Raw genomic sequence first — 21,777 nt, 5'->3', positions numbered from 1 at the left:
TATGAAAGGAATTATGTCGCGAACCATTTACGAGTAAGTATTACGAAAATGTTTAAGCAACCGAGTGAACGCGTAAATGATTAAATAAACGTAACGCACTAACTAAACCATAGTAAGAAAGTAATCATGGTTACTTTATCAAATAGTAAGCTAACCATAGGATGATCAAGCAAGCTATTTAAATAATGTGCTAAGGAAGCTAACACAAGTAGTTTCTAGGAAGCTACATAAGATTTGTCCCTAAGATTTGCAACAAGAATAAACCTAGGATTCAACCTAGGAGAATAAAAATCAAGTGCAATATCTTCCACCCCATTTCCTAGAAGAAACCTAGAAAAACAACCAAGCTAAGAAACCAAGGGAAGCATATAACACCCTCCAAATCCGGGGTATAGATTTGGGGCATTATTAACAACAATTATCAACTATATCTGCACAAACGGAATATATAAATATAATAATTACCCCGAACTATCACTACTCAGGATCTTTTAAGGTTTGAGTTTGGAAACAAGAATCATGCACTACACTTTATTACAACCCAACTAAATAAAACCTGTCTCAAGAACTCTCTTTATTACAAAACTTTATTCTATCTACAGTTTCACTACACAATCTTTTATTCAAACTACACAAAACTTTTATTCAACCCAACATTACTACTTATCCTGTTACACCTGATCTGGCACTTCAAAACTCTCTTCGGGAATAGAAAGGAACACTCTTGGTATAAGAGGGTCCCGCTGCTTGACTCGCTTCTTGACTATGCGGGTCCTGATGGGTTTCATTCTCTACCTTAACTGTAAAACAATAGGAGTGACAATAAAAGAAATGAGCCAAAATTGCTCAACAAGCCTGCAACAATATATATATATATTATAAAGAGAGAGAAATAAATGAACCAATAAGCTGCTGGTTTGAACAACCATCTGTATCTGTATATGATAATAATTTGCCAACACTGGCGAGTGCCAAATGAACAAGACTGGAACAAGAACCAACATATGCACTATAACCTGCTGATCAGTCAGAATATAGTACGGATCTATACCCAACTGCATAGACCCAACCAACATTAGGAGTACTCAGGCAACTATGGCCTATTAATTAATGGTCTGGGTAAAACCCAGCCCGTAAAGTAACCATCCAGTCCAAGGCTTAGCATCCGGAATATTCGGAATGCTATTGATATATCCCAACACCAGGATATACCAGACTATATGTAACAAGGGTAAAGGAATTGAAATATGAACAAGGAATTCAATAAATTGGGTAAATCAAGAATTGAAATGAAATGGAATAAGTGATAATAAATGGGTAACAGTGTATATGAACAATGATTATCAAAGAGAATTGATACGATAGAAAGGAATTATAAATCACTATTCTGAATTTAGAATAGGGGAAAAATTTGCCTTGCGCGTACTTAACCTGGTTTAACTCACTGCCTTCTGATCTTAGCTTGCTTTGTCTTGCTAACACTGAACAAATCATGGAAAGATAGGTGTTTAGATAATTTACTACATACGTGTATCTTGAATTGATATCACGCAACCTTATCAGTCTACCCATGCGTTTCCATCTGACTCGCATATATATATACATACATTTATACAGCACATCTATTCACATAATCACATAAAGCACATAGCATGTAAAGCACATAATTAATTTCTAGATTTATAATTATTTTTTAGAATCAATTCTGGACTTATACCTGCATTACTAGTCGTATCTGATTTTATTATAATTTTTCGGGATTTATTCAGCTCAATTATACCCCTACTAGGACCTACGAACTACCAATTATCACCAAACCACTTTCTTTCAGAAGAAATTATAACTTACAACTATTTTTATTGGATTCGTCTCATTTTTCTGAGTCTAGGGGTCTTCGTTTTGCTCAAATCGGACTAACGGTTGAATTATTATGAATTAAACAAGATTTAATTAATTAATAATCAATTATAAATAATTAATTATAATTAAATAATCTTTAATTATACTTTTAAATAATTATTTAATAATTATTTTATTTTAAAATAATTAATCCCTAATTATTAAGATTAATTACAATTTACTACACTAATTTACTAATTATTAACGCTTACCCGATCAGATCGATTATTTACAAATAATCCATCGATACAATTAACTGATACGTTATTTATCGAATCAATAATTATTACGATATTCTTCAAATAAATTAACGATCGCATAATAATTCTAATTTAACGAATCACGACTTGAATAGGTACAAGTTACTCGTAATATTTAACTAATTATCGGATTATTATTAATATTATTTAATCCTTATTTATTAATTAATTACCTAATTATTAATTAATTAGATAACTAATAAATAATTAAATAATTAATTAAATAATTAACTAAATAATTAAATTCTAAATTCTAAATTAATAAAATAATTTAGAAATTAATTATACTATTTTTCAGAATTTAAAACTGATTTTCTGATTTTAGAAAATAGAATAAATATTAAAATATCATAAACACAAAACAGGTTTCAGGGTTAGGGTTTTCAGGATCAAACCCGGGTCGAAACCGGGTTGGAAACCGGGTCGACGCCGGGTTGAACATGAACACGCCGGCCGGCTGCCTGAACTCGGCACCGGCGGCGAAAACTCCGGCGAACCAAAACGCAGGCAAACCCCTTGATTTCGACCCCGTTTTTCATCGTTTTTCCACCCCCGTGACCTCTCCTCCCTACTCGTTGCCACAGCACCCCGAACCATGCCTTCCTTGCCGTTCCTGGCCGCCCATCGACCCGTCGCCGGCGTCCCTCCGGCCAAAACACGATCACCCAAATTCGTATACCAAACTTCGAAAAACTTATACCAAATCAAAGCCACACTCCACTATAATCATTCCCAATCATCATATTAATTCAACAATCTTTAGAAATTAGTAAAAATGAACTTGAAATTTTACCAAAACCCCTTAACTCGGGAATCATCTTCCCGGGGTTATACGAACTAATTTATTACACCAAATCACTCCTAGGACTGTGAATAAGCTATACAAATCACCAAAATCGACAAACAATTCCCGAATCCTAAACCCCTAATTCTAGCATAAACCCTAGAAAAACGAATTGAAAATCACAAGACTGAAACATGAAATTGATTATACGAATAGAAAGTAGAGATCAAGAGCTTTGTTTTGGTTACTCACATGATCGATTTGGATAACAGAATCACTATGAAATCTGCAGTTGAATTCTCTGAATGTTCTTCACCCCCAAACTAAATTTCTTAATATTCTGATTTTTAATTATAATTAACTTAATAATTAACAATAAATCAGGTATTTATATTTATGAAAATAATACCCCTAAATAAAATTAAGGGGCTAATTACACTCCTAATAAAAATATTTGGCCCCAATTTTTATAATTTTTGGGTATTAATATTAAATTTTTAAATATCCAATAAATATAAAATAAATACTAAAAATTCCCAAAAATTGTGAATATTATAAAAATGCAAAGAAAAATGATATATGATAATTTCATGATCATATAAAAATAAAAATGTGATTTTTGTGGGGATTTTGGTACCCGAAGGGGTCCGGAAAAAGTCGTTTTCGCGAAAAAGGTCAATTGGTAAAACGTCTAGGGGTTCAGAATAGCGATACGGTATAGGGCATTTTTGGAAAAATAGGGCCAATAATTTTGTTTGAAATACGGGCTTTTAAAACATAGTTTTGAGCTGTACAGGTTTTGATATAATATATATAACTGACGATAGAACACTCAATAAATATCCAAAACACGTTTGGATCAGAACAAACAACACGTAACACATAGCAGTTAGGGTTTAATGACTTAACACATTTAATCACATAATAATACACATAATTTATCATTAGTATAATATAATACAAGCGTAATTCCTCGGTCGTTACATTCTCCCCCCCTTAACAAGATTCTGTCCTCAGAATCTAATTATGCAAATAACTGAGGATACTTTTCTAACATTTCACTCTCAAGCTCCCAGGTTGATTCTTCAACCACTGGGTTTCTCCATAAAACTCTCACTAATGACACAGACTTATTTCTTAATACCTCTCTTGCCTATCTAGAATTCTTATTGGCTGTTCTACATATGACAAATCTGCCTGAAGTTCTACTGGTTCATACTCGATTACATGCCTTGTATCAGGATTATACCTCTTAAGCATAGATACATAAATACGTTATGAATGTGCTGCATATGGGGTGGTAGAGCTAACTCGTACGCAACCTTCCCAATTTTCTTCAAAATCTCAAATGGTCCAACGTATCGTGGCTTCAATTTCCCTTTATTGCCAAATCTGGTCAATCCTTTCCATGGCGATATTTTGAGCAATACGTGTTCTCCTTCCTGATAATCCATATCCTTCCTGGCTTGGTTTGCATATCTGCTTTGTCTGTTTTGTGCTGCCTCGATTCGTTTTCGAATAAGATTAATCTTTTCTTTTGTCTGCTGAATTAATTCTGGACCCAAAATCTTGCGTTCTCCAACTTCATCCCAGTGCACGGGTGATCTGCATTTCCTCCCATATAATGCTTCATACGGTGGCATTCCAATACTGGCGTGATAGCTATTATTATAAGAAAATTCCACTAGGGGTAAATGTTCATCCCAACTGCCTTCAAAATCGATCGCACAAACTCGTAGCATGTCTTCAATCGTTTGAATTGTCCTTTCACTTTGGCCGTCAGTTTGCGGATGATAAGCTGTACTCATATTCAACTTCGTTCCTAGACATTCTTGGAATTGTCTCCAAAATCTTGAATTGAAACGAGGATCTCGATCCGATACAATTGATACTGGTACTCCATGACGCATCACAATTTCTTTGAGATACATGTGCACTACTTTGTCGAGCGAAAATCTTTCATTAATTGGTAGAAAATGTGCTGACTTCGTAAGTCTGTCAATGATTACCCATATCGCATCATGATTTGCCCTAGTCCTCGGTAGTCCTACCACAAAATCCATCGCTAGATGTTCCCATTTCCATTCTGGAATGTCTAATGGTTGCAATAACCCACTCGGACGTTGGTGTTCTGCTTTAACTCGCTGGCATGTGTAGCATTTACTCACCCATTCTGCTATCTCCTTCTTCATATTCGGCCACCAAAAGTTTTCCTTCAAATCGCGATACATTTTTGTGCTTCCTGGATGAATGGAATACTTCGAATTGTGCGCATCTCGCATAACTTCTTCTTTTAATTCTGTCACGTTAGGGATCCAGATTCTTGACACAAAACGTAAAATTCCTTCATTATCTTTCTGAGTTGTAATCTCTTCTCCTGTTAAGCTGTCGTCTTGACTCATCACTTCTTCTTGACAACGGCGAATCTTTTCTAGCAATTCTGGTTGGAAAGTCATAGCGTAGATAGTTTCTGCAGATTCATCGGGAATACAAATTTCGATTTCCAATTTGTCGAATTCCTTGGCTAATTCTTCGTATGAAGTTAACCGATTCAATCTTTCTTTTCTGCTTAGCGCATCTGCTACAACATTTGCTTTTCCTGGATGATAACTAATTGTAACATCGTAATCTTTAATCAATTCCAGCCATCGACGTTGTCGCATGTTTAGTTCCTTTTGCGTGAAGATATACTTCAGACTTTTATGATCCGTGTAGATTTCACATTTTTTACCGTACAGATAATGTCTCCAAAGCTTCAATGCAAATACAATTGCTGCTAATTCGAGATCATGCGTAGGATATTTCTGCTCATGAGGTTTAAGTTGTCTCGACGCATATACAATGACGTTACCATGTTGCATCAACACACATCCCAAACCACGATATGAAGCGTCACTATAAATAACAAAATTTCCTTGCTCGTCTGGCAGTACTAATACCGGTGCCGTCACCAACCGATTCTTCAACTCTTGAAAACTTTCTTCACACTTACTATTCCATTCGAACTTTTCACTTTGTCGAGTTAACTTGGTCAGCGGTGTAGCTATCTTCGCAAAATCTTTGACAAATCTTCGATAATATCCTGCCAAACCTAAGAAACTTCGAACCTCTGTCGGCGTCTTTGGTTTTTCCCAATTCAACACAGCTTCAATCTTTGCTGGATCAACTTGAATGCCTTCTCTGCTGATGATGTGCCCTAGAAACTGCACTTCTTTCAACCAAAATTCGCATTTGGAAAATTTTGCATAAAGCTGCTCCTTCCGTAATATCTCCAATGTCGTTATTAAATGCTCTGCATGCTCTTCTTCCGTCTTTGAATAGATCAAGATGTCATCAATAAATATAATGATAAACTTATCCAAATACTTCTTGAATATTCGATTCATCAAATCCATAAACGCTGCAGGTGCATTCGTCAATCCAAAAGCCATCACAAGAAATTCATAGTGTCCGTACCTTGTTCTAAACGCTGTCTTTGGAATATCTTCGGCCTTGATCTTTAACTGATGATAGCCTGATCGTAAGTCGATTTTCGAAAACCATGCTGCTCCTTTTAGTTGATCAAATAAATCATCAATGCGAGGTAAAGGATATTTATTCTTGATAGTTAACTTGTTCAGCTCACGATAATCGATACACAGTCGCATACTACCATCCTTCTTTTTCACGAACAATACTGGCGCACCCCATGGGGATACACTTGGCCTTATAATTCCTTTGTCAAGAAGTTCTTGCAACTGCTTTGCTAATTCCCTCATTTCAACAGGTGCCATTCTATATAGAGCTTTCGAAATTGGTTCAGTCCCTGGCGTCAAGTCAATAGTAAACTCGATTTCTCGATCTGGTGGAAGTCCTGGTAATTCGTCCGGAAAAACATCAAGAAATTCACAAACTACAGGAATATCTTCAATCTTCAAATTTCCCTTATCAACATCTCGTACATAGGCTAAATAAGCTTGACATCCTTGACGTAGCAATCTTCTCGTCTGCATTATTGATAGGAATTTCTGCTTTTGCTTCTCACCTTTAAATATTACCGTTTCATTTTCTTCAGTTTGCAATTTCACTCTCTTATTCGCACAGTCAATTTGAGCATTATTACTAGACAGCCAATCCATTCCTAAAATAATATCAAACTCCCCTAACCTAAAAGGTATCAAATCAACTGAAAAATGACATCTCCCTATCTCAATATCACAGCTCGGACATACTCGATCTACTGCAACCTGATCATTATTCGCTAATTTTATGACTAACACTTCATCTAACCACTGGATCTCACAATCTATCTTAGAGACAAAGGCTTCAGAAATAAAAGATCTAGTAGCTCCTGAATCAATCAATACCAAAGCATTTACGGAATTTACAGGAAGTGTACCTGCAACCACATTCGGATTTTGTACCGCTTCCTTCATTGACATGTTGAAAGTCCTTGCTCTGGGCTGATTTTGCTGTGGTAGTGGAGGTGGAGGTAATGCTAAAACTCTTGGAATACTAGCAGCCATTGCAATTCCTCTGCAGTCTTTGGCGATATGTCCTTTTCTCCCACATTGGAAACAAGTAACTTCTGCCTTTCCCATTGGACATTCTCCAGAATAGTGTCCCCTTTGCTTGCACTTGAAACACGTAACATTTAGCTTGTTGCAAACTCCTGTATGCTTTTTACCACATGTTCTGCAATCAGGTATAGGCGGTCGGATAAGTCTCTGCTGAATTGGGGCTGGAAGTCGATTTCCCATCCTCTGATTGTTCTGCTCTGGCCTTTTGAAATTTACTTTTCCCCGAGCTTGAAATCCCGGCCTTTTGTTGAAACGATTCTGAAAATTCCCTGGTCCTTTCTCTTTCTGAGCTGCTTCGCTTTCTCCTTCAATAATCATAGCTTTCTGAACAACAGCCATATAAGTTGTCAATTCAAACACAGCTACCCTGCTACGAATCCATGGTTTTAGTCCTTGCTGAAATCTCTTGGCCCGCTTCTCGTCCGTATCCACCTGCTCTGGAACAAACCTTGCCAATTCAGTAAACTTGGTTTCATAATCCGCAACCGATAAGTTGTCTTGTTTCAGCTCCAGGAACTTGATCTCCATCTGGTTCTTCATAAAACGAGGAAAATATTTCTCCAAGAAAAGATCAGTGAATCTGTTCCAGTTCACCACACCTTCTTCCAAAGCTTTCTTTGATTCCCACCAGTAATTAGCTTCGCCTTTTAGAAAATAGCTAGCAAAATCTGTCTTCTGCTCTTCCTCAACCTTTACCAACGAAAAAGCCTTTTCCATCTCTTTCAGCCAAGCTCTCGCTTTTGTAGGATCTGTGGAACCCATAAATTCCGGTGGTTTCACCGACTGAAATTGCTTGAAAGTAGTCGTAGGTGCTGCTGGTGGTATTTGATGTCCTGGATGAGCGGCTTGCTGTAACATCTGTTGCTGAAACTGCTGTTGCTGCTGCTGCATTTGTTGTTGCATCATCAACATCTGCTGTTGCATGAGATTAAACATCTGATCCATCTGTTTATTATTGTTTTGGCCCTCGGTGTTTCCATTCGATGAGTCGGGCTGCGCTTTTCTCTTAGGTGCCATTTTTCTGGTAAATAAATAATGGATCTTATTTAATAACAGTATATTAAACATATATTAAAACAGTCGATTCGAGAAAATAAAATAACTTATTAAATAACTGAATAAATACAACAGTATGATATGTAAAAAATTTTATTATTTTTTTTTTTTTACAACATGATCGTGAATAAAACTACATTTGTAAATATGCAATGGTACTGAAATAAATGTAAATGCTTAAATGACTGGAAATAAAATAAAGAAAATATGCAAAAGATTATCTCATATATATATATATAGGTAGAACACCAGCTACAGGTGTCAGTGCTTGATACAAAACCCTATGATATAACAGTCGTACTGCTACTACTATCAGTCAGAGTCAGTAGCTACACTCATACAAACTAGTCATACAATACTATGCTGCCTCTATCTACAAAATATACATAATACAACACTCATTGATCTACTGGTCTCAAAATCCTGGTGGTACGTGGCTCAACTCCTCCTGCACTGCCTCTAGCACTGCCTCGGTAAGTCCCAATGCTCTGCGATATGCTGTCTCCGCACTAAGATCCTGCTGTCTCAAATCAGTAAGCTGCTGCGAACTAACCCGGTGAATATGATGTAGTCTCTCTCTCAGTATATAATCCGGTCGTAATGCTCTGACAGGACCATCCGTCTGTGTCTCATACAATCCAAGGATCTCTCTACACTGGTTCTGCCATCTAATCCTCTCATCCCTCTCTGCCTGAAAGCGCTGGTAAGTCACTGTATGATGCTCATGAAGATCAGTGCTGGAACCTCGAGAAGGTAATGGTCCATCCACCACGATCTCATCCATAAACTCTGGCTGAGGAAACTGATACACTCCTGGAACAGGTGCATAAATGGCTAATGGGGCAGGAAATAAGACAGGCTGCTCCATAGGCGCATACACAGGCGGCTCTGCCTCTGGCTCCATCGGTGGCATCTCTGGAATCTCGACTGGTGGCATATGAATCTGAGGCTCTACATCCTCCCACTGTGGAAGATCAACCATATCAGGAATATCAAACATCGGAAACTCTAATGGTGGAATATCTGGTATTTCTGGCTCAACGTATGGAAAATAATCTGCAAAACCTGGTACCTCCGGGAAAAGTGGTATCTCTGGTGCTGGCTCAGGTGGCAATGGAGGTAAAACCTGCTCTGACACTGGGGCTACTACCGGTGCATCCACTGGATCTGTCTCGGTCCTCTCCGTAGATGATGATAAAGAAGCCATCTAATATACATGAAAATAATAACACAAAAACAATCAAATCACAATCCTATAACTCATAACTTCTAATCACATAGACAAACAGTCCTAACACTCTCACTCTCATCCTATCTTATTTTCCTATCTTATCTTAACCCTAACATTCTTGTTTTCCAAGGTCAATCCTAAGCTCTGATGCCAACTATAACACCCTCCAAATCCGGGGTATAGATTTGGGGCATTATTAACAACAATTACCAACTATATCTGCACAAACGGAATATATAAATATAATAATTACCCCGAACTATCACTACTCAGGATCTTTTAAGGTTTGAGTTTGGAAACAAGAATCATGCACTACACTTTATTACAACCCAACTAAATAAAACCTGTCTCAAGAACTCTCTTTATTACAAAACTTTATTCTATCTACAGTTTCACTACACAATCTTTTATTCAAACTACACAAAACTTTTATTCAACCCAACATTACTACTTATCCTGTTACACCTGATCTGGCACTTCAAAACTCTCTTCGGGAATAGGAAGGAACACTCTTGGTATAAGAGGGTCCCGCTGCTTGACTCGCTTCTTGACTATGCGGGTCCTGATGGGTTTCATTCTCTACCTTAACTGTAAAACAATAGGAGTGACAATAAAAGAAATGAGCCAAAATTGCTCAACAAGCCTGCAACAATATATATATATTATAAAGAGAGAGAAATAAATGAACCAATAAGCTGCTGGTTTGAACAACCATCTGTATCTGTATATGATAATAATTTGCCAACACTGGCGAGTGCCAAATGAACAAGACTGGAACAAGAACCAACATATGCACTATAACCTGCTGATCAGTCAGAATATAGTGCGGATCTATACCCAACTGCATAGACCCAACCAACATTAGGAGTACTCAGGCAACTATGGCCTATTAATTAATGGTCTGGGTAAAACCTAGCCCGTAAAGTAACCATCCAGTCCAAGGCTTAGCATCCGGAATATTCGGAATGCTATTGATATATCCCAACACCAGGATATACCAGACTATATGTAACAAGGGTAAAGGAATTGAAATATGAACAAGGAATTCAATAAATTGGGTAAATCAAGAATTGAAATGAAATGGAATAAGTGATAATAAATGGGTAACAGTGTATATGAACAATGATTATCAAAGAGAATTGATACGATAGAAAGGAATTATAAATCACTATTCTGAATTTAGAATAGGGGAAAAATTTGCCTTGCGCGTACTTAACCTGGTTTAACTCACTGCCTTCTGATCTTAGCTTGCTTTGTCTTGCTAACACTGAACAAATCATGGAAAGATAGGTGTTTAGATAATTTACTACATACGTGTATCTTGAATTGATATCACGCAACCTTATCAGTCTACCCATGCGTTTCTATCTGACTCGCATATATATATACATACATTTATACAGCACATCTATTCATATAATCACATAAAGCACATAGCATGTAAAGCACATAATTAATTTCTAGATTTATAATTATTTTTTAGAATCAATTCTGGACTTATACCTGCATTACTAGTCGTATCTGATTTTATTATAATTTTTCGGGATTTATTCAGCTCAATTATACCCCTACTAGGACCTACGAACTACCAATTATCACCAAACCACTTTCTTTCAGAAGAAATTATAACTTACAACTATTTTTATTGGATTCGTCTCATTTTTCTGAGTCTAGGGGTCTTCGTTTTGCTCAAATCGGACTAACGGTTGAATTATTATGAATTAAACAAGATTTAATTAATTAATAATCAATTATAAATAATTAATTATAATTAAATAATCTTTAATTATACTTTTAAATAATTATTTAATAATTATTTTATTTTAAAATAATTAATCCCTAATTATTAAGATTAATTACAATTTACTACACTAATTTACTAATTATTAACGCTTACCCGATCAGATCGATTATTTACAAATAATCCATCGATACAATTAACTGATACGTTATTTATCGAATCAATAATTATTACGATATTCTTCAAATAAATTAACGATCGCATAATAATTCTAATTTAACGAATCACGACTTGAATAGGTACAAGTTACTCGTAATATTTAACTAATTATCGGATTATTATTAATATTATTTAATCCTTATTTATTAATTAATTACCTAATTATTAATTAATTAGATAACTAATAAATAATTAATTAATTAATTAAATAATTAACTAAATAATTAAATTCTAAATTCTAAATTAATAAAATAATTTAGAAATTAATTATACTATTTTTCAGAATTTAAAACTGATTTTCTGATTTTAGAAAATAGAATAAATATTAAAATATCATAAACACAAAACAGGTTTCAGGGTTAGGGTTTTCAGGATCAAACCCGGGTCGAAACCGGGTTGGAAACCGGGTCGACGCCGGGTTGAACATGAACACGCCGGCCGGCTGCCTGAACTCGGCACCGGCGGCGAAAACTCCGGCGAACCAAAACGCAGGCAAACCCCTTGATTTCGACCCCGTTTTTCATCGTTTTTCCACCCCCGTGACCTCTCCTCCCTACTCGTTGCCACAGCACCCCGAACCATGCCTTCCTTGCCGTTCCTGGCCGCCCGTCGACCCGTCGCCGGCGTCCCTCCGGCCAAAACACGATCACCCAAATTCGTATACCAAACTTCGAAAAACTTATACCAAATCAAAGCCACACTCCACTATAATCATTCCCAATCATCATATTAATTCAACAATCTTTAGAAATTAGTAAAAATGAACTTGAAATTTTACCAAAACCCCTTAACTCGGGAATCATCTTCCCGGGGTTATACGAACTAATTTATTACACCAAATCACTCCTAGGACTGTGAATAAGCTATACAAATCACCAAAATCGACAAACAATTCCCGAATCCTAAACCCCTAATTCTAGCATAAACCCTAGAAAAACGAATTGAAAATCACAAGACTGAAACATGAAATTGATTATACGAATAGAAAGTAGAGATCAAGAGCTTTGTTTTGGTTACTCACATGATCGATTTGGATAACAGAATCACTATGAAATATGCAGTTGAATTCTCTGAATGTTCTTCACCCCCAAACTAAATTTCTTAATATTCTGATTTTTAATTATAATTAACTTAATAATTAACAATAAATCAGGTATTTATATTTATGAAAATAATACCCCTAAATAAAATTAAGGGGCTAATTACACTCCTAATAAAAATATTTGGCCCCAATTTTTATAATTTTTGGGTATTAATATTAAATTTTTAAATATCCAATAAATATAAAATAAATACTAAAAATTCCCAAAAATTGTGAATATTATAAAAATGCAAAGAAAAATGATATATGATAATTTCATGATCATATAAAAATAAAAATGTGATTTTTGTCGGGTTTTTGGTACCCGAAGGGGTCCGGAAAAAGTCGTTTTTCGCGAAAAAGGTCAATTGGTAAAACGTCTAGGGGTTCAGAATAGCGATACGGTATAGGGCATTTTTGGAAAAATAGGGCCAATGATTTTGTTTGAAATACGGGCTTTTAAAACATAGTTTTGAGCTGTACAGGTTTTGATATAATATATATAACTGACGATAGAACACTCAATAAATATCCAAAACACGTTTGGATCAGAACAAACAACACGTAACACATAGCAGTTAGGGTTTAATGACTTAACACATTTAATCACATAATAATACACATAATTTATCATTAGTATAATATAATACAAGCGTAATTCCTCGGTCGTTACAAAGCAAGTATAAATACCCCCACCCATTCACTTCTTCCATTCGGTCCTTTGAAGAAAAAAGGGAGAAATTCCATTTCAAAACTCAAGTTCTAGCCATGGTAAAATCATCCCATTAATTCTCAAGCCTCCTAGAAATTAAACTAAGGTAAGAAAATTCTTTCATCTCTTTTTATCAAGGTTTTATGGGTGAAATAAAATCAAGAAACTCACTAGTGAATAGTATGAATAGTAACCTCTCTTTGGTTTCTTGATTTCAATGGTGGTTTTAGGTTCTAAAAATCATACCAAGCACTTCCAAGCCTCCACCATCCTCAAGAACACGTCTCAGGCTTTCAAGGAAGGTAAAAATCTTTGGCCCAACTTTATTTAAGATTTATTTTTAAGATCCATTTAGTATGTGGTAGAAAACTTAGTTTAAGAAGTGGTATTGTTGAGATCTTGAAGTTTAAGTTAAGTAGATTAAGGTTGATTGTTGTTGCCTCAAGAACATGATGTTCTTGAGAGAAGTTTGTGTGTTGATGATGAAATGATGATTTTTGGTGGTTGTGTCAAGAGTTAGAGCGTAAATGAAATCCCGATCGTAAACGTAACTCCGTTAAAACCAACGAATCGTAACTTTAAGTTTCTGCAGAAATTCCCGGAGTTTTAAACTGTAGTTTCTTGAAAAATAACCCTTTATTATGATAGACAATGTTCTAAGGATCATTTAGGCGCTTGAATCGCTTGATTCCGATTTACGGATCAAAAGTTATGGTCATTTTAGTAAAAGTGATTTACGCGACAAAAACTGCTACAAATCACGAACTTTGAAAATATAAAGGATCGTCTTAAAAGTGTTTATAAGTCAAACAGAGAGTAACATATTGAGTTTCCTAACTTCCATAAAAATTTCAAGTGAAAATAATGATTTCTCAATTTTATAAAAATATCGGAGCCGAGACCGCGCGAGTAGATACCGTAAGAATCCATAAGCGGAGCCGACGACGATAAAGAGAATGAACCTAAGATACTTAGAAAAATGAAGCGACCATGATGTGAATAAGGACTTAAAGGAATAATAAGGATAGTATAAGTTGAGAGGGTGCATAATAAATAGTGCATGAGTGCGAGTCGCCGTAAATCAGAACGGGACCTAACAGAATGAATTGTGTTTATGACTATAGATTTCCGAGTGGAACCTAGAGCATCCTCCACCTCGAGATACCCAGACAAGTTTTCAAACCCTACCTTTTAAGAACTGTTGTGTTGTGAATATTTTACAAAACTGTGATATATGCATGAGATTGCTTTAAACTGTTTTACGAAGTTTGAGATGTATTACATTACTCAATTGTTGATAATTTCTAGTATATGTTCATACCGAGTTCGAAATATTATATTTAGACCGAGAGCCGGTCGGTGTAAGATTATAAAAACTCGGAAGTATCCCGGAGGAGTTTATAATTGAGAATGTTGACGCTAGCGAGTAGCGTGGCGTGTATATATTTTAGACCGAGGATCGGTCAGTAAAAATTGATGAAAACCCGGAAGTATTCCGGAGGTGTTTTAATTAAGAATATTAACGCTACAGTATAGCGTGATGTATAAGTCGTAAGACCGAGAGTCGGCTAGTTTTGTTTTATAAAGTATAAACCCGGGAATCATCGCGGAGATGTTTTGGACGATTATAAGTCCATAGTAGTGCATTTTAAAGGGACTCAACGTCCACTTACGAAATATTAAAATACCTCGAACTTTTATTAAAACGATTTCCAAACGATCATATTACCTCAACTATATTTTATTGTTCGAATAATAAAAACTTTATACTTATTCCTTAATCATGGGAGTAGTATACCCCAACGATTATTTATTTCAAACCCGATTAATCATTATAGATTATTAATTATGTAGACACAAACTAGTTGAGTAATATTATTTTAAATATTCTTTTAGAGAGTAAACTCATTCGAGGTTAAATTATTTATTGACTATTATTTAATTATTTATTATTCTTAAGGGTTTATTATTGATTTAAAAATCATAGATCCTGATTTAAAATATACTTTCTGATTTCAGAGTATCATTCGAATAATTTCAGATCGTCGGTGAATATTATCCCGACCTATTTAATATTTTGAATATAGTTTCAAGGAGAAACTTTTCCCCCTTATTAATTATCTGTTGACAACAGTCAACTTACATCCTTAGTACTTCCTCCGAAATTCTCGGAAGTACGTATATACATATATATACACTTATATCTTAGAGAGATAAGTTGTTTCTATCAACAAGCAAAACGCTTGGGGAACTTCGATGTGGTTCGAGTTCTCGAGATTGATAGAATTCTTTTAAAGGACAAGGGAGGGGTAGACTCTGCTACTATGTGTGCTAGATGGAATACCAAAGGTACCGCAGGCGAAGGTACTCAGTGTACTCAAGAACTTGTAAAGTATGTGTATACCCGAAAATGGGACACGTAGCCCGAATGCGGCAAGGGTGATAACCGGGATACGAAGGTGTCGTCCTTCTACTAGTAGAAAAGGTTACTATTTCCGTAGTACGACTGATCATCGTATTCGGTGGCTCCAGTGAATGTCCTATTCTTCCAATTGGAATTGTGATGCAATACCGTAACCCAAGCCTAGGTGCTGGGTTTACTATTAAGGTATTCGCAGGTTAATAAAATCCACTAAAGGATTATTTTCATAAGAAGGTGTGTATAACCAGGGAAAACTATTTTTGAAGAAAACATATTTATCAAATATGATGTTTTACGTGAGTTTATCATACAGTCATTTTCATACTGTACATTATTATGTTGGGCATTATAGCTCACTCTTACTTTCTTTTAAATGACACAACACAACAGATAACCAGTATGCCGGTGTGGGACTTAGTCGCTTGCAGACGTGTTTTAAAAATCCCCGATTTTTAAAAAAATCCCCGATTTTTAAAAAAATCCCCGATTAATCCTTAAAAATATTTGGCCGATCTATTTTTTGAAATCCGATTAATATTTATAAATTATTTTTGAATTATATATTTCATTATAAATAAGATAAATATTATTAAAATATTTAAATATATCTTATTTTTATTCCGATTAATCCCTCCGATTAATCCCCGATTTGCCGATTAATCCCTAATCGGTACCTAAACCGATTAGTACCGATTACCGATTTTTACAACCATGCTTGCAGTCATGGGGAGGATCCCTGACAGTTTTGTCTCAAGTGTACTAGAGTATCAGATAGATATAAGATATCAGTCGTAATTATTGTAACTTCATGTAGAGGTTATAACTAATTGTTTGAGATCCTGTAAAGTACATTTGCGTATAATAAAAGAAGATTACATTTTGTACGTCGTTTCTAAGACTATAACTTGTGTGTGTGAGTATGAGATTGGAGTCTGTTAGATTATTGAATCAATACCAGGTTACACATGAGTGAAGGATGGCGTGACGACCCAGATTCCTGATCCCGGATTTGGGGGTATTACATTATTCATAAAATTTGTGACATTCATAACTAAACATATAGTAAATGTTTTCATTATTTAATAATATAAAAAGTTAACTTTACACATGTGGCATGCACATGAAAATTTATAAATATTTTTTTACATAATAATTGTTTTTTGACAAAATGAGTTGGCTTATTACTTTTTGATATGAATATCTTTTACCAAAATTACTATTATTTTTTATTCTAATAACATTATTTACATGATGATGATGATAATATTAATAACTTGCTAACCATAAATTTAATAATTTTATATTCCAGTGATTAATTATTAATTATAATATTAGTCATGATCACTGAATCCTAATTACAATATTATAGTCCTGGCGATCAAACCATAACCATTTTTTATATACGAATATTTTTTGACAAAATGAGTTGGTTTATTTACTTACTAATATCAATATCTTTTATCAAAAGTACTATTATTTTTGTTATTCAAATAACTTTATTTACATGATGATGATATTAATTACCTGCTAAGCATAAGTTTCTCTGTACATACTATAGTCTATATATATAATAACAACAGACTCTGAGTATATGTGTGTTGTGTAATACTGGATAATGATATAATATTTTACTGATTCATTATTAATTATCATTAATTATAATATTCCCACTGATTACCAATCCCTAATTACAATATTAACCCTGACGAGCAAACCATACCATTTTATCTATTTTACTCCAATTATATATAGAATATAATAAAGATTTATATTATCATTACAAAAAATTTAACAATTTTATGCAGATTATTTTTTGAATTTAACTATAAACCGTAAATACTTTATTCTTATCGAATGTTACAAATATCCTATAGTATTGAATAAACATTATCGTCATGTTCACAAACACACATATAAAACTTAGACAATGTATTTGCATTTCCGACCGATAGAACTTTAATATTATTTATGATATCTAAATCACCGGTCGAATGTATACTGGACTAAACAACCCCCAAGTGAGTGCGAAAAAATTGATAATTTAGTAAATATAAGTTGTTGATTTATATCCGTAAAAACTTTGACGAGATACAAAATTGATTGACCTCATTTCTCTTGTTGTTGTTTGTTTAATTGAAAAATACAGTTTCTTTTCCTTTTTTTAATTTAAAATTTACCCAATACCCCCTAACCTCATTTTTCACCTCAGACATTCATATTTGGTTTCCTTTTCCATATAATTTCATAATTTAAATTTTACATATACAAAATTATGGCAACTATTTCAAAAACTAAAAATTAATCTATAAATAAATTTTATACATTAAAAATAATTTTGATATATTTATATTCTAATTTATCTAAAAAATCTCTGATATTATTAAATAATAAGTTCACTAAATTTATTAAAATTTAAATAAAATTTAATATTTTTAAAAATATGACTATATATATAATTAAGAATTTGAAATTGCATAAAAAAATAAATCTAAAAATAATAATATTATTATCGTTCCGTTTGCATTTCCTGTTGGATTTTAATCGCAGCGGAGGCATGGTAAAACACTTTTACACATATAAAATCCAAATAAAAGCATATAAATCGTGATTAAAACATATGAATCGATTACTAACCTTTAATAGCGATCCAAAAACAACGATCGGAGATCCTTAGTAGCTGCTCCTCAAACGTGAAGCACTCCACCGGTATCCACCAAGAAAACGATGCTAAGGAGGAGGAGGTGGAGAGAATTAGGTTTTCTGAAAAATTTGGGTTAGAATAAAAAATAGGGTTTATAATAGTATATTTATAGGCAAAATTTTCAGCTGAAATTTTCCCATAAAATATTATTATTATTAACCCATTTATTATTCTCATTAATAATTAAAACACCTTTTAATTATTAATCATTTTTCTAAACACTTTAGAAATAATTCTCTCTCTTGATTTAATTTCTAAAATTAAATTATTAATTAATAATATTAAGAACTTTTCTTAATTAATTTATAATCAATTAAATCTCATTTAATCAATTATTAAATTTGCCAATTAATTATTTATTTCATAAATAAATAATTATCAGCCATTATTAATTAATTTCTCCACCATTAAATCATTCTCTTTTTATGGTGTGACCTTGTAGGTTCAATATTAAGCCGGTAGTAGAAATAAATAATAATAAAACTATTTTATCATTATTTATATAAATTCTCTAATTTATTAAATATGATTAATTAATTAATCATATTTATTCTACATCGTGAGGGATACTTCTCAGCATATCGCGACTATCCGGATAATACGAATTCACTGCTTAGAATACCAAGAACCTATTGAATGAATAGTTACCGTACAATAAACTCCTTCTACCATATAATGTCCTGATTAAATACAAGGCATGGATCTCGTGTCAAGCCTATCTAATTTAATCACTTGCTTACCATTTACTATACTTAGTTCTATGCAAATTAGAAACTCCTTTCTAATTTCATTCACTCTGTCCAGAGATTCCTGAACTAACATAAGTGGATCAGCCTTGAACATTCGCTTCCTTCACTGGAAGGGGTAGATCTTTTATTGATCATACACTATCTTCGTGTACAAATTTCTATACCCAGTAGAGCCCTAATAATTGTCCCCGGAGACTAAGAACTAAACCAAAACATAGTTCAGTGTACACAAGATGACTATGATGACCTCAAGTCTAAGGATACTTGTACAACTATCACTATGTGAACAACTGCTGACACGTGAGTGAACTTCATCAGTTGTTCAGCTGTGCGAGTCATGTTCAGTGAACTTATTCTATAATAAGCACCTACATACTAGCTATAGTGTCACCACACAAATATTTATGAGAACAGACATCTTTCAAAATGAAGCAAGCATAGTATGTACCGATCTTTGCGGATTATTAATTACCAGTTAGTAATCCTATGACCAGGAACTATTTAAATTTAGAGTTATCATCTTTTAGGTCTCACTATTATGATCTTATCATAATCCAGAAAAGTTTTACTCTAAACTATGGTATATCTTATTTAAACACTTAAATAGATAGAGCCCGTAATAAAAACAAAACAAGTCTTTTATTAATATCAATGAAATCAAAACAGATTACATAAAAGTTATTCATAAATCCTAATACATGATTGGACTTAGGACATATTCCTTTCATTTCCGAATACAAACCAAACAGTTATTACAATTTATGGCCATTCCTTTCTTTTTCACCCATTTTTCTTTTCAAATTTCATTTCGTTTTCTCGAAACGAACCGAATGCCTCCCTAAATATTTTTAAGTAAATTTCATTTTATATTCACAAATATATACATAGATTAGAAATTGCATATTTTATAACCATCAGGAGGATATGCTAATGAGTAATGCCAGACAGTAGTACTACACTACACTACTGATCTAAATACGTGATATAGAAATGCACAAAAGCCTGTGGGACCGGTTTTTATCCGGGTTTTAAAAACCTGATATTTTCGAAAACGGATCGGGCTGGGCCACATTTTAGGTTTACGGGCCGGGTCGGATTGAGTCGAAACGGGCTTTTATTTATATATTAAAAATTATTTTAATATTTTATAACTCGAATTATGAGTAATTTAAATACCAGAGAAAGTAATATTTTGATATATTACATAGAGTAATTTAAACACCGAAATAAATAATTATTTTTGAATATAAGATATAAATAATCATATATACCTTAACTATATATACCTTAACTGCTTCTTATATTATAATATAATATTTTAAAAATTATAAAAAATATTGTACATGGGATTTCAAATTTTTAGAACATGTGATAGTACACGGAATTTGTTTCCCGTGATAGTAGTTGCTAAAATATTGGATTTTTGTATCAGTGAGAATGTAGAGTGAAACAGAAACAAAGCAACCCAAGAAGACAAAACCCATGTGCAGAGCAATTACCCCAAATTGCCCCGATTTCCCCCACTAATCTGTAGCAGAGCATCATACTTTTCGAGATTAGTTGAATTAATGAATTACGTCTAAATTGATTCGAACATCTGATTAACAAATTTCCGTAAAATTTATAAGCTATCTTTAATGCTTTGATCAATAAATATCGCTTATGATTCTTTTAAAAATATGGAAAACACGAATTTGTCATAATAATAATAATAACCGGTATAATTGACAATATTTTATGATATGCATTTTATCGGCCGATAACGCGGCCTTGAAGTGAGAAAGAAGAGACCTTGTACATAAAACACTAGAATATTTTTTTTGTGGTTTTATAGATAAAACGGAATATATACGAAAGATGCACAATGAATAGAATATTTTCACATTTTTTTACAAATAAAAGGGAATATATAGATGCCAAGTATGCATTATAAATTAGATATTTTCATATGTCTCATGATAAAATAGAAATATATAGATGTGAATATAAATCAATTAAATATTCATCCGTTCCGTTTAATATTATAAATAAGTGGTGTGATACAAAGATTAATAATTAATAAAAAATATTATTTAATAAAAAAAAGTAAGAAAAGTGGGTAACATGACGAGATTAATTAATATTTAACATATAAGGTGTGTAGTGTGGATGTGGTTAAATTTTATATTATAAAAGTTTAATATTGTTGAAACGTATAGAATTGAACGAAATATCAAAAAATAAAAATGTATAAAAATAAATGAGATATAGGTAATTATAATAATAACGATCATTTGAAGTTTTGTGAATACAACAGAATAATCAGATGTAAAATGTGCATCATTCGACTATAATAAATTTCAAATTTATTTTTAATTAATTTT

This window comes from Apium graveolens, chromosome 5 (genome assembly GCF_009905375.1).
Source record: "Apium graveolens cultivar Ventura chromosome 5, ASM990537v1, whole genome shotgun sequence".
Taxonomy (NCBI): domain Eukaryota; kingdom Viridiplantae; phylum Streptophyta; class Magnoliopsida; order Apiales; family Apiaceae; genus Apium; species Apium graveolens.
The sequence above is the reverse complement of the archived record's forward strand: the minus strand, read 5'-3'. Positions refer to the sequence as shown.